This window comes from Trachypithecus francoisi, unplaced genomic scaffold (genome assembly GCF_009764315.1).
Source record: "Trachypithecus francoisi isolate TF-2019V2 unplaced genomic scaffold, Tfra_2.0 Lachesis_group1, whole genome shotgun sequence".
In the NCBI taxonomy this organism is placed as follows: Eukaryota; Metazoa; Chordata; class Mammalia; order Primates; family Cercopithecidae; genus Trachypithecus; species Trachypithecus francoisi.
This window is the reverse complement of record NW_022681454.1, coordinates 77,723,712-77,738,933: the sequence shown is the minus strand read 5'-3', so window position 1 is coordinate 77,738,933 and position 15,222 is coordinate 77,723,712. Positions and strand designations below refer to the sequence as shown.

The window sequence follows — 15,222 nt, the reverse complement described above, 5'->3', positions numbered from 1 at the left end:
AACAAGGGTGCCAAGACTACCCAATGGAGAAAAAAAACAGTCTCTACAACAAACAGTGTTGGGAAAACTGAATATCCGCATGCCAAAGAATGAACACAATATACCTCTCCAAAATGTGAGAAGCCAAAATGTGATGTTATTAATTTTTTTACGATGACCTAAAAGTTTTGATCTCCAAATATTTTTTCCAACACTTTTTAATTAAGTATTTTAGATATATATTAGAATATTTTTCTGCCTAGAAAGTAATTTAAATCATTTCACTGACTAAAGATTTTTGTGATTGTTCATAAATCCATTAAAAAGTGCTTGTTTAAGGCCAGGCATGGTGGCTCATGCCTCTGTAATCCCAGCACTTTGTGGGAGGCCAAGGCAGGTGGATCACCTGATGTCAAGAGTTTGAGGCCAGCTTGGCCAACATGGTGAAACCCTGCCTCTACTAACAACACAAAAATTAGCCAGGCGTTGTGGCACACGCCTGTAATCCCAGCTACTCGGGAGGCTGAGGCAGGAGAACAGCTTCAACCTGAGAGGCACAGGTTGCAGTAATCCCAAATCACACCACTACACTCCAGCCTGGGCAATAGAGCGAGACTCCATCTTAAAAAAATAAAACAAAAACAAAGTGCTTGTTTAAGATGTAGGAGAGTGGATACTTGTTTACTAAATTCAAGACACATTACAAAACTTTTGCTTTTCAGTAAACTCTCGATGTTTTCCTTTTTGCGTGTGTCTTAAAACATTTATAAAGAACCCAGTAAGTAATAAAATGTTTTGTACATTTGTTTGCCATTTAATCTAGGTTGTACTACCTTATGATTACCAGCACAGAAATAATTAATAATTACAGTTGTAATATGCAGTGAGTCAAGTGGAGCATCAATGGAACAATACCAAACTTGAAACGAGTGCTTATTCTACTCTCAACTATCACCAAGCCAATCCTCAAACTCTTCCAAAGAACTATATGCGGGAGAACATTTTCAAACTCATTCTAAAAGGCCAGAATTATCCTGATATCAAAACCAAAGATACCACAAAAAAAGAAAGCTACAGCAATAAACCTAATGAATACTGATTTTTTTACTCTTAAAAAAAAAAATACTCGCAAACCAAATTCAACAGCACACAGTCTATGTGCTGCCATACTGCAGTATCTAATACTCCTGGATATTTTTATTATAGCAGCCAAAACTAAAATATCCATTTTATCCTTACATGCTAATAGACTCTAATCCTGACGCCTTGATTAGGTTTTCTCGACAGTATAAATACCCATCTAGCATATATTTAACTCACGAGTTTCTCATCTGGTTTCCTCAGTTAGAACATAAGCTCCCTGAAGCAGGGCTTTGTTCCCCAGCAAATAGAACAGTACCTGGCACTGAGGAGATGTTCAATATACACCTGTTGAATGAACAAGATAAAGACCACCATTAAAGGTATACTAAAAGACTCTAAAGCACTACTGAGAAAAATGAAAGGCCTAAATGAATGGAGAGGTATATTGTGTTCAAGGATCAAAGGACTCAATGTTGCTATCAATTTTCTTTAAATTAATCTATAGAGTAAATACAACCCTAAACAAACTCTCAGCAGCCTTTTCTGTATAAAGTGACAATTTTTTTTTTTTTTTTTTGACACAGTCTTGCTCTATCATCCAGGCTGGAGTCCAGCAGCAGTCAATGGCTCACTGCAGCCTCAACCTCCTGGGCTCAAGCAATCCTCCCATCTCAGCTCCTGGGTAGCTGGGATCACAAGCACATGCCAACACTATTCTCAACACAAGCACATGTCTAGCTATTCTTTTTCGATTTTTTTGGAGAGCCAAAGGCCTCGCTATATTGCCACTACACTCCAACCTGGTCAATACAGCAAGACCCCGTATCAGTATAAAAAATTTTTTTTTTTGCTTCTTGATTGTGGTGGTTACAAGAATGTTTAGGTTTGTCAAAACTCAATCTGCGTACTTAAATTGGGCAGATTGTAACATATATACATTACACTCCAATACAAATCAATTTTAAAAAACATACTACATCAAACAAAATACCTCAAGAACATGACATAAAACAGCTCATAAATATTGAGTATTCTGCACACCTTTAAAAAATAATAGGGGCCAGGTAAAGTGGCTCATGTCTGTAATCCTAGTACTTTGGAAGGTCAAAGCAGGAGGATCACTTGAGCCAGGAGTTCAAGACCAGCCTGGGCAACAAAGTCAGATCCTATCTCTGCAAAAATAAATGACAATAATAATAATAATAGGAAATTGTCTGCACTTAGGTACAATGAACTAGTTTGAAGCAGGCCAATATTCTTGCTAAGAACAACTTAAAAAGCTAAATAAATTATGAAGCATGGGAAAGAAGGAGGTCTAAAATTACAGTGATGAGGAGAATCTTTTTTTTTTTGAGATGGAGTCTTGCTCTGTCGCCCAGGCTGGAGTGCAGTGGTGTGATCTTGGCTCACTGCAACCTCCAGCTCAGAGATGGGGAGAATGTTTTAAGAGTATTTAGACGACCAGCATCTGTCTTTTCCCTGGGAGTATTTCCTAATTATTGCTTGGGCTAGAGGCTGAAAACTGAGGCCTGACCTGTGTAAAATATTGTTGCTGAGGAACACAGAAGCCAGGACAGCTTTTGGTGTTCACACAGGGCAGAAATAACAAAACTAGGAGACTAATTCTCATAAAAAGTTTCATGCAAGGACCTCAAGCTTAAGGGTGGTATCTCCCCTCAGCGTATTTGCTGAATTTTAAAACCGTGCAGGGTAAAAGGCTACAAAGTTAACTAAAAAACTTTAAAAAGCAAAGTGAAATTTCCCACCTTTGGCATTGCTAAAGGGACAAGACCAACAGGCTTTGAAATGAAAGCCTTAGAAGATAACACCTGAAAAAATAAGGAAAAATAAGGATAACAAACTATTAGAATAGCAACCCAGCCTCCACATAATTTAAGATGATGGGCTCCTGATACGGGTTGGATGTTTGTCCCCTCAAAACTTCATGATGAAATGTAAATGTAATTCCCAATGTTGGAAGAGGGACCCAGTAGGAGGCAACCGGATCATGGGGGCAAATCTCTCAAGAATGGCTTAGTACCATCTCCTCGGTAATAAGTGAGTTCACACAAGATCTGGTTGTTGAAAAGTCTGGGACCTGCCCCACCTTGCTCTCTTGCTCCCACTCTTGCCACGTGATGTACCTGCTCTCCCTTCACTTTCAGCCATGACTAGAAGCTTACTAAGCCTCACTATAAGCAGATGCCAGCACCATGCTTCCTATATACCTTGGAGAACCATAAGCCAATTAAACTTATTTTCTTTATAGATTACCCAGTCTCAGGTATTCTTTTATAGTAATGCAAACAGACTAATACAGCTCCCTAACCTATCTGCATAGAACTCCCCCTTCCCCCACCCCTCTCCCAACCCGGCAAAATGTACCATTACCTGGTAATGCTTGCTTAATTTTTTTACTATATAATGCCTGGCATTCAATCAAAAATTATGAGACATAAACAAAACAATCAACAGACTTAACCTAATTGACATTTGTAAAATACTCCACCTAACAACAAAACACAAATTCTTTTCAACTGCACATGAAGAACCCTTACCATGACAGAATATACTCTAGGCCATGAAATAAATCCAAATAAATTTAAATTTATCTCATCACAATGGAATTAAATTAAAAATAACAATGATCTCGGGAAAATCTTCGAATATCTGAAAAATATATAACACACTTATCAACAAACTATAGACCCAATAAGACATCAGAAAAGAAATTATAAAGTATTCTGAATGGAATGAAAATGGAAACATAATATATCAAAAACTGGAAACGGCCAGGAGTGGTGGCTCACATCACAGCACTCCAGGAGGCCAAGGAAAGAGGACTGCTTGAACTCAGATCAAGACCAACATGGGCAACACAGTGACATTCTTGTCTTCAGAAAAAAATTTAATAAACTGTGGCCAGGTATGGTGGCTTACACCTGTAATCCCAGCACTTTGGGAGGCTAAGGCAAGTGGATTGCCTGACCTTAGGAGTTCAAGACCAGTCTGGGCAACATGCTGAAACCCTATTTCTACAAAAAATACAAAAATTAGCCAGGCATGGTGGCACACGCCTGTAGTCCCAGCACTTAGGAGACTGTGGTGGGAGGATCTCTTGAGCCCGAGAGGTCAATGCTGTGGTGAGTCGTGACTGTGCCACTGCACTCAAGCCTGGGCAACAGAGACCCAGTCTCAAAAAAAATAAAATAAAAATAAAAAATTAGCCAGGCATGGTGGCACACGCCTGCAGTCCATGAGTGATCAATGAGCCTGAGTGATCAAGGCTGCAATGGGCCATGATTATGCCACTGCACTGCCTGAGCAGTAGTGAGACCTTGTCTCAAAAAACAAATAAATAAATTATAAACAATTAAAGGGAAGTTTATAGCATGCTTACAACAGAAAAGAAAAAAGGTCACAAATCAATGACCTCAGCTTCTATCTTAAGAAACTAGAAAAAGAAAGCAAATTAAACTCAAAATAAGCTGAGGAAAGGAAATCAAGACCAAGGTAGAAATAAGAAAACTACAGGCAGTCAAACTAAAAGTTAACTTTTCAAGAACCTCAATAAAATTAGTAAACTTCTAGCCAGACTAATCAGGGAAAAGGGGAGCAGACACAAATTACTAGTATTTGGAATGATACTAAATCTCTACAGGTTATACAGATATTAGACTCATTACACTTTCTACAGATAGTAAAAGAACAATAATAGACTATTATAAGCAACTTTTTGCCAATAAATGCAACAAGTCAAATGAAATGGATAAGTTCCTTGGAAAACTTACCAGGCAATACAACCATATGACCAATAACCAACAGAAAAACAAACAAGATAAACAGACCAATAGATGATGCCGATATTGGAAAAGACAAGCATTTAAATAACTATAATTAGTATGTTCAAGAGAACTGGAGTCTGTTACAAGTCTATAAAATAAGATCAAAGGAATACTCTAGAACTCAAAACCACAATGTAAAATTAAGAATACAAAAGATTAGTTTTGCCAAAAAGAGAAGATAGTTTTGGCATACTGGAAGGCAGGTCAATAGAAAATATCCAAACAGAGGAAAAAAAAATTTTCAACATGTGGAACATGATAATTACTTTTAATATATGTGTAATTAGCATCTAAAAAGAAAAAAAGGGGCAGAATATATGAAAAGGTGATAACAGAACTTTCCAAAACTAAAAGGCATCCAGCTACAGATTCAAAAAACTCTATAAACATAAAGCGACAAAGAAAACCACATCTGAACACATCATAGTCGAAGTGCTTTAAAAGTAAGACAGATAGTCTTAAAAGTAGCCAAAGAAAAATAAAAGACACATTATCCTCAGCAAAAATATAGCTAATACATTGCCTTCGATCAGACTGGTAGCTGACTTCAACAAAAAGAAAGGAAGACAGAAAGCAACCAAACATTCTTGAATGTGTTGAAAGAAAATAACTACCAACTTAGAACTTTATAGCCAATGAAAACACACTTCAGGCCAGCCACGGTGACTCATGCCTGTAATCTTAGCACTTTGGGAGGCCAAGGTGGGCAGATCACTTGAGGCCATGAGTTTAGAGACCTGCGTGGCCAACACGGCGAAATCCTATCTCTACTAAAAATACAAAAAAATTTAGCTGGGCATGGTAGTACACACCTATAATTCCAGCTACTCAAGAGGCTGTGGCATGAGAATCATTTGAACCTAGGAGGCAGAAGCTGCAGTGAGCTTAGATCAGCCACTGCACTCCAGCCTAGGCAACAGAACGAGACTGTATCAAACAAAACAAAACACTTCAAAAAAGGTGAAACTGTCGTGCATGGTGGCTCACACCTATAACCCCAGCACTTTGGGAGGCCAAGGTGGGAGGATCTCTTAAGCCAAGGAGTTCAAGAACAGATTGGGCAACATGACAAGTCCCTGTCCCTACAAAAAAATTTAAAAATTAGCTGGGCATGGTGATATGCCCCTGTGGTTCCAGCTACTGAGGAGGCTGAGGTGGAAGAATTGCCTGAGCCCAAATGGTTGAGGCTACCTTGAGCCATGTTATTACCACTACACTCCAGCCTGGGTGACAGAATGAGACCTTGTCTCAAAAAAAAAAAAAAAAAAAAAAAGTGAAATTGAGATATTTTCAGAGAAACAAAAATAGAAAAAATCACTGATAGTAGGTAGGCCAGTATCAAAATGCATAATATAGGGAAGTGACAGTATTATTACTCTAAAAATTGAAAACAACTTCAATGTCCAACAGAAAATTGGTAACTATTACAGAGATGAGAATGTTACATACGTACTAAAAATAATCACATAGCAGAAAAATACTGACATGAAAGTATGTTGATGATTCACTGTTAACAGCTTGCACTACACTGGACTACATTATGAACCCGTAACATCATATAAGTATACATATACTTATGTAATCGCTAAATAAAATGCAGCAAGCAGATAGATAATCAAGAAGATTAACAACAGCACTCTTGGTGGTAGGATCTCCAATGATACTGTTTTAATTTTTTTTTTTTTTTTGAGACTGAGTCTTGATCTGTTACACAGGCTGGAGTGCAATGGCGTGATCTCTGCTCACTGCAACCTCTCCCTCCTGGGTTCAAGTAATTCTCCTGTCTTAGCCTCCCAAGTAGCTGGGATTACAGGCACTTGCCACCATGCCCAGCTAATTTTTGTATTTTTAGTAGAGATGGGGTTTCACCATGTTGGCCAGGCTGGTCTCGAGCTCCCGATGTCAACTGATCCACCCACCTTGGCCTCCCAAAGTGCTGGGATTATAGGCGTGAGCCACTGCACCCAGTCTAAAATTTAATCTATGCTTTCTTAGTGTTTCCCAAGTTTTCTACATTAGGGATGTGCTATTTTTATAACTGGGGGAAAGAGAGGAGGGGACGGGAAGGGAGAGGAAGGGAGGGCAGGGGAAAGGAGGGTAGGGGAGGGGAAGAGAGGGAAGGGGACAGGAGGGGAGGGGAGGGGAGGGGGGGAAGGGTCAAAGGCAACTTTTTACATTAAACTATATTTTAATACAAATGATAAGTTCTTAGCTAGGGATATGGTCTAACCTTTATTGGTATATCCCCCATTTGTGCTTTTTAACTTTTACTTTAATACCAAAACCTGCCAATACGAATCAACCTGTACTTTCATTTTCCACTATTTGGACCTTGAGAGCTTGTTCGAAGGTTCTAGCAGGGGAGCGCAGCTACTCATATACCCTTGACCCAAGACCGGTCCTCCTCTATTAGGGATGGTTATCCTCTTCGACCAAGCATGCAGCTTCAGGAGGGACACACATGGAGCAGTGAGGGAGGAAGGGGATGCCTGCCGAGTCAGCCAGATGAGCTCAATCAAACATGGGGATCAATGAGGTAACATGTCACAGCCAGATAGCCCTCACATCTCATTTTCCACTATTTGGGATGAGAATTAAAAATGTTAACTACCTGAATATGAACTCTTTGAAAAAGAAAATTAATATCTGTCATTATTAATGTAAAAAATGAAAATGTTTCTGAAAAATGAAAAGCAAATTGTATCTGAAACAGCATACTTTAAAACACAAAGTAATTCATAAAATTTCATTTTTCACAAGTGATTTCTTTCTGTAGACTTCTAAGACTTAAAATTAGCAGAATTATATCTCTGAAATATCCAACTAAAGTAATAACTCAGAGTTGAGACTATAAGAATAAATTTAAATAATTTTAAAAATGGAAAAAAACAGGAATCTCTTTATCCACCTATTTAAGTTACACCTAATAGGGCTTTTAACAAACGGTTGTAAAGCAACCTGTAAATATAAATGCCATTATGTAATTACAGTCAATTAGTAATAATTATATTGCTGACACATGAGTGTTCTATAAATAATTCATATAACTCCATCTAGAATTTTTGATTCAAAAAAGGAGAAAATGCAACAGCCATTGGTGTAACGCCTACAAAGAACTTAAAAAATATTTTACTTTATGCATCTGTAAAAAACTATAAGGAAACAGATAAACATCAAAAGGTTTAGCTACAGTGTAGAACTTTGACTTCTCCCCCACAGTGTTGTTTTATTAAAATAGTCACAGCAAATAAATATTTTGACACAGCACTAGAAGTAAAAATGTGGGGAAGAGGTGACATAAAATACATGCTTCAAGGCTGAGATAAGAGGAAACAATTTCCTTTTAATATTAACACTAGCTGACATATTTGGTGGCAGACAACAGTTAACTGATAGGATTTAATTTCCAAATTTTTCTAGCAATCTTGAAGTGATTACAGAGGCTGTATTATAATTATTAAATAAAACATCAAAGGGCTCTTTCCAGTGGGAAAGCTTTAAAAAAAACTATTGAAATAGCTCTCAGTCTCACAGATACCTGCTAAAAGAATGTAACAACTCCTTACATTATCAAGAGCTAAGATCTGAGCTAAGTTTCCTTTCTTAACTAAATAAAAGGTTGAGATACATATTCTCCCTCAAAACCCCATGCCTCTCCCCCACCAAAAAACAAAAACAAAAACAAACAAAAAAACAGCCAGAAATAGGCTCACCCTTACAAATCTTGTATGTAATTTTCTTCTAAAATTTGTCATTTTCTACCTTGTGTTATAATGCCTATGCTTTTCAGCTGGGCACGGTGGCTCACCCCTATAATCCCAGCACTTTGGGAGGCCGAGGTGGGCGGATCACCTGAGGTCAGCAGGTCAAGGCCAGCCTGGCCAACACTGAGAAACATCATGTCTACTAAAAATACAAACATTAGCCGGGTGTGGTAGCAGGCACCTGTAATCCCAGCTACTCTTGGGAGGCTGAAGCAGGAGAATCGCTTGAACCCAGGAGGCGGAGTTTGCAGTGAGCTGAGATCATGACACTGCACTCCAGCATGGGTGACAGAGCAAGACTCTGTCTCAAATAATAATAATAATAATAATAATAATAATAACAACAATAGTCTATGCTGTTTTAACCATACTAGATTCCACCGAAGGCAGGGTCAATTATACTGCATCTTTCTAGGTATCTCCCATAGTAAACAGTCTTTATCAATACTCTGAACTTTTTGCAAACTCTATCAGCTAAAAAGAATTAAGGTTTGGTAATTCTTTGTAACCTGGTTTAAAACAAACAACCCTCTGGAACTATTAGAGAACCAGAGAGATGGATGGAGGAGAGAGTAGTGCATATTAGTTGTTTGCTGTCAGTTAAGCAAAAGCCAGACCAAAGAGCCTCTTCTCTCCTTTTCCCTTCAAAAGCTAAATTTTATCCAAGTCAGTAACAGTGTCCCTTAGCTAAGGAGAGTCTGCTTAGGTTCACTTCAGAGAAGTTCAAGAGGCTGGTGTAATCTAGGAGGCTTTCGTAGGAGTCTGCAAGCAAGTACAGAAGGAAAAACAAATCAAAGTTTAACCCATATGCTATTGTTCAAGTCAAAAGCCAAAGAAACCCCTAAAACTTGGACTCTGAAGAGTCCTATAAAATTCATGTAATCCAAGTACTTTTTGGGTTTTGTTTTGTTTAAAAAAGGGTGTCAACTCTGTCACCCAGGCTGCTCTTTTAGAACTCCTGGGTTCAAGTGATCCTCCCATCTCAGCCTCCCAATTAGCTGAAACTACGGTGCGCACCACCCCATCTGGCTATTTTTTTTAAAAAAATGTTGTAGCAAAGAGGTCACACTATGTTGTCCAGGCTGGTCCTGAACTCCTGGGCTTAAGCCATTCTCCCACCTCAGCCTCTCAAAGTTTACAGTAAATTCAATCTATACCAGATAAAACTTACATCAGTATGACCTCCCTGCAAACTCTGCAAATGCCTCCATAACAATTGGCCCCTCACTAGTGAAAAGATGAGTATGACCTACAGTCTATATTACATGTTAAGCTTTCTCACAGGCTCCAAGTCATGTCCCTGTCCTGCAGGTAATAACAGAGCCCATACTAGAGGCAAAATGACAAAGAACATGATCATTCAAAACGATTCTGTTTTCAAGACTGAAAAGGACATATTTGCTAATGCATAGAAAAATATCTAGAAGATCATATAGTGGTGCTAACAGTGACACCCTTCAGTCAAGGTATGGGTAGCTGGGCTCCGCAGATTCCTCTGGGGAGGAATGTGAGCTAGAAGTGGATGTAAAGGGGTTGTCACTTATTATATACACACTATTGTTTTAACTTTTGATGAGCGTCAATTTACTTCTGTAATTTTAAAAATAAGAGTCCCGGCTACTCGGGAGGCTGAGGCAGGAGAATCACTTGAACCCGGGAAGCGGAGGTTGCAGTGAGCTGAGATTGCGCCACTGCACTCCGGCCTAGTGACAGAGTGAGACTCCGTATCAAAAAAAAAAGAAAAAAAAAGAAATATAATTCAATTTTTTAAAAAGATTGAATAGACCCACATGGAATTCAAATGAAAAATAAGTGCCACTTTGCAGAAGTCTATCAGAAAAACCTACATATCAAACAGAAATAATACAAGTATCCTATCCTACAAAATAAAAAGGAATACTGGTAGTATTACAAAAATGCCCACAGTAACTGCAACCCATTACTCACTATTCACTACTTTGATTACACAATGTTAGTCACCAAGGGGAGTTTGAGGGTCCCCTCCTAAAATTATATCTCATCTAACAGCTGCCTGTGCAGTCTTAACCTCATTTAAAAAGTTTGCAACAATTCACAGTCCTAAAAAAATGTTCATTTTGTACACTCTTTTTTCGTGAGAAACAACCAGACAGACACACACACACACACACCCCCCAATTTACATTTCACCGGGGTTCATGTTTGATTTCCTCAAAAGAAAGGTTTCCCAATCTGAAAAGCAAACTAACCTGGACAATCAAGTTTACTAGCACTTTAAGGGAATGTTCACATACTCCTCACAATTGTTTGTCATGAAACTTTGGGATTAAGTAAAATTTTATCCACCTATGACTCCTGAAAAAAAGAGGAGGGGAAAACACAAACTACACTCTGAAAGCAGCATAATCCAGCCATAATGCCAAATGTAAACAGTCATTATATATTTTAGCAAGGCAAAATATAACTAAACATCTTTAAAAGATAAATGCCTGTGACCTCCGCAATCTTAAAACTTAAAGTGTAAATAGTCATAAAATGTATCCCAAACATTCTTTTTGATTTTCCTAAAAAATATTAAAAGCAATCATATTGAAAATGACTCAGATCACCATAAATTAGGCAACAAAAATCACATAATTTGGGGGAGGAGAATTTTGTTTAACCCAGTTTATGAGTCCACAATATACACAAAAATTTGCAAACATGAAGACATACACATAATACATCTCATTTCCCACCATTCCCTCAGACTATTTCTCACCCCCCTCTATTACTACTAGTTTTCTAAATCCTCCCAGAATTTCTTTATATAAAGAGCAAACATAAATTTGTATTATTATACCTCGCCCTTAAGACATAACACACTATTCACAATGTACTACTTAGATCTTGCTTTTTTCTTCATAACAAATTTTTGTGATCTTTCCATGTTAGTACGCAGAAAGCTTCCTTATTCTTTTTTCATAACTGATTATGCCTAGCTTTAGAACATTTTCAGTCTGCTTTCTCCAGTCTAATCTTTTTTCTACTTCTTTTTATTATTATTATACTTTAAATTCTAGAGGACATGTGCACAACGTGCAGGTTTACTACATATGTATACATGTGCCATGTCGGTGTGCTGCACCCATTAACTCATCATTTACATTAGGTATTTCTCCTAATGCTACAGGCTAACCTTTTAAGACATTCTGTTCAGCCAACTACTTAACACTGGAATTAATTTCCTTCCCCCAAGATTTGAAAACCAACCAGATTTGCGATGTCCCCAAGGGATACGTTTCAGAGAAAGCAACTCATTATCTAAATTACATCCTTTTAAGAACGTTTACTTTCAAACAGGTAGAGAGGAATATTGCACAATTTTCTCCTCTAATCGCTTAAAGCTACAAATCAGAATGCAATCTTCAAAGTAAAATTACCTTTCATTTGGGGGATTCAGCGTTATAGTCAAATCAACAACGACTGTAAAAGTTTCTTGTGCTTTTCTTCCACTGCAATTTTTTTTTTTAAATTTTTTGAAGAAGACTAGAAAGCCTTAAAGTCTAATAGCATGGCATTCTAATAGCAGGAAACCACAACCCGATTTGCTCTTTCATCTGCCAGGTCAGAGACTGAGGACTTCGTCAACAAGAGGACTTCTACAAAGCGACAAACACTTTCAAAGAATATAAACTCCGCGGCGCTGCGTGTAGGAAATTACACTCCAAGGGCCAGAGCCAACTCCAGAAAACCCAGCTTCACTGGCGAAAAGCAATCTACAAACGCCAGCGGGGGTGATGGGGAACGGGAAGCGCGGGTGGAGGAAAGAAGAGAACCCGCGCGCGGTCGCCGGAGTCAGACACTAAGAGCCGCGCGCTGCCCAGGGACGGAACCCCGGAACCACGACCACTTACGGAACCAGCCCGCGGGCGGCAACGGCGGCCGCTCGGACTGCGGACCGCGGCACGCGGGCCGGGCGCCGGGAGGGTGGGGGTTCCCCGGAGGAGCTGGCCGCCCCGGCGCCCCATTGGGCGCTGCTCCAAACGTGCCCGAGTGGTGACAGGAATAAAGTGGGTCACAAGGCCTAGCGGGTCCCCAGCGAAAGCGCTCTCGGCACCCAGTCCCCGGCTTTCCCTGCCTCCCAGTTGCTGAAATCAGCAGCAGCTCCGGGCGCCCTCAAGCCACCCGGCCCCGCCGTGCACCCCATTCCCGCCCCTGCCCCGCAGGTAACCCCAGCTGCCCCAGAGGGCCTCTCAGGCAGGGCGGGCCTCCGCCCCAAGTCCAGGGAAAAGACACACTAGAACAAGACGCCTAACTTGGGCTTCAGCTCCCGCCTTCCCCACCCTTGGCCGCCGCCCCCCGGCCCCACACACACCGCCCCCCGCTCCCTCCCCTTCCCCGCGCCCTCACCGTGTGGCTTGCGGCGGCTCCGGCTTCTTCCCTCCCCCACCCAGGTCTCCCGCTGCGGTGACTTGGAACCACTACTCTACTCGTGTCCAGGAGGCGCCGCGGCTCCCACCTCCAGCAGCACCTGAGGCTGTGAGTGGCGCCCCCCACCCACCCCCCCAAAAATTCGCCGCTACTGTGGCCAGCTCCTCCTCCCCCTCCCTTCCCCTCCTCCACCGACCGGGAGCGCGCATGCGCCGCCGACGAAGCCAACCGGCGGACGGCAGGCCCTGGGCCCACCTGGCGAGCGCCACTCACCGGGAGCGCTCACGGCGGCGGCCAGATTTCCTTCGCGCTCTCGCTCTCCGGGGTTTCCTTTTTTAAAACGGCAGCCGCAAGCCGAGTCAGTGATTGCGCCCCCTCCCGGCGCATGCGTCGTCAGCTACCCCGCGGGCTCCGACGGCCGGCGGAGGCTCTGCGCTCGCCCCTCCCCTCACTCTCCCTTTCCCCGGCGCGGCTCGGTGCGCATGCGACTTGCCCAGTTAGGCAGCACGGAGCCGCGCCAGGGATCCCGGACGCCCGAAAAGACTCCCGCTCCCTTGGGCCGAAACCTGGCTCTGCAGGCGCCCAGTTCCCTGCCCCGGCCAGGAAAGGCGCCGGTTACTAGAAAGCCGGGGAGGCGGGGCCTGGTCGGGTGGAGGGCGCGGCCGGCCGGCGGAACGCTAGCCTTAGGTCCTGGAGGCTCTTTGGCTTTCCCCCCGTATGCCGGGGGCGAGGAGGAGGAGGAGGAAGAGCTTCCTGCCGGATGAGGGATCCGGAGGCCAGAAAGGGAACCCGCTCTCCCTTCCAAAGCAAAACACTGCAGACGCCAGGTTAGATTTTTCGGGTGTTGGCAGGAGACTTTTTCCCCCAGTGGCATCACTCGCGTTTCTTCTGGTGCTGGGAGAGAAGAGTTGAAGAGGCGCCTGGACCGCCAGTGACATCCTCTCCCATCTGGAGTAGCGAGGCTTGGGTTGCTTCTTATTGGTGGGTGGGTCTGGGGAGACAGGGCATGCGCCCTGGGCCGGAGGAGGGAAGTGAAAGGACGTCGGGATTTATTTGCTCATTTGGAGATTTTTTCCCCGGCCTTTTATAAAAACCAAGTGACAGTATGATGGAAGATGGGGAATGAAGCATCAGAAATAAACCAGGACTCTAATTTGCATGGATTTCCTCGTTGCAACAACGTGTAACTACTACGTATCTTGGGGAAATGACTTCCCTTGATGCGTTAACGCACTCTTGGTCCACAGGGGAAAGCACATTTCAGTGCTTCTACTGGAGAAGAGATTTTTACAATCTTAATTCCTAGTAATTCCTATGTTTTAATGAATATCCTTTGGATTTGAAATAAAAAGCCATCTTCTTGTTTCAAAAAATACACTTTACTTTTTGGCTATAAAATCCTCCCTTTAAAGTAACATTCACCTCAGTAAACATTTTCAGTTCTTGCTGTATGCTCCGGGCAAAAGAACATCAAACTGAAGCACTTATTCAGATACTTGATCCTTCACCTAAGGATTTTTCTTTCAGGAGTGGGAAAACATGATTTGTTAATTGACCCCATCATATAGCAGAAGATATTTTGGTTGACATTTTTGCCTGTTCAGCATTCATTCCCTATTCTGATAATTTCCTTTGAAGAACTATCATTTATCCACTCTCAGTCCACATGATCTGAGCAGGACACGGGGGCGGGGAAGCATATTTGAGTTTAATCCTCTGTTGCAAACTACAGTTCCTAAGAAAGGTTTTACCTCTTCACCAGTGGGCTTAAATCTGGGAGAATGGAAACCTGGAGCCATCTTTCCACACGTGAATTCTGAGAAAGAAAGCAACATGGAAAATAAGCAGATTTGAAGACAGAGGTTTGGCCTAAACACATGTTTGAGGCCCTGAAACAAATGTGGACTAGATTCCTCTGGAAATTTCATTAAACCAGTCAGTAAATTCTTGCATCTGTTTTATTGCTTAAACCAGTGAGAGGTTTTCTTTCACATGCAATCAAGAGTCCTGACTGACAAGAGGTAGGTAGGAAGACAGGAGGCAAAGTTAATAATACTGATAAGTTAGGTTGCAGCCAGACAAGAGAGGGTTTGAATGCTTTCCCTAGGATGGATTTTTGAATTTTATTCTAGAGACACTGATCCCTCCTTATAGTCCCC

At 41.5% G+C, this 15,222-nt stretch overlaps 1 protein-coding gene across 4 annotated transcripts in view; it reads right to left on the bottom strand.

Annotated features, from left to right (window-relative positions):
• CLOCK (clock circadian regulator) overlaps positions 1-13,461 on the bottom strand; it is a 117,354-nt gene extending 103,893 nt beyond the window's left edge. Inside the window, exon 1 of one of the 4 annotated variants that reach the window (XM_033214636.1) lies at positions 13,337-13,461. The gene's annotated coding sequence lies outside the window, so the exon portion shown is untranslated. Of the gene's footprint in view, positions 1-13,042; positions 13,217-13,336 lie in introns of those variants that run through there. The other 3 variants (XM_033214639.1, XM_033214641.1, XM_033214637.1) reach the window with 3 other exon arrangements.
• Between the last annotated feature and the right edge of the window lie 1,761 nt (positions 13,462-15,222).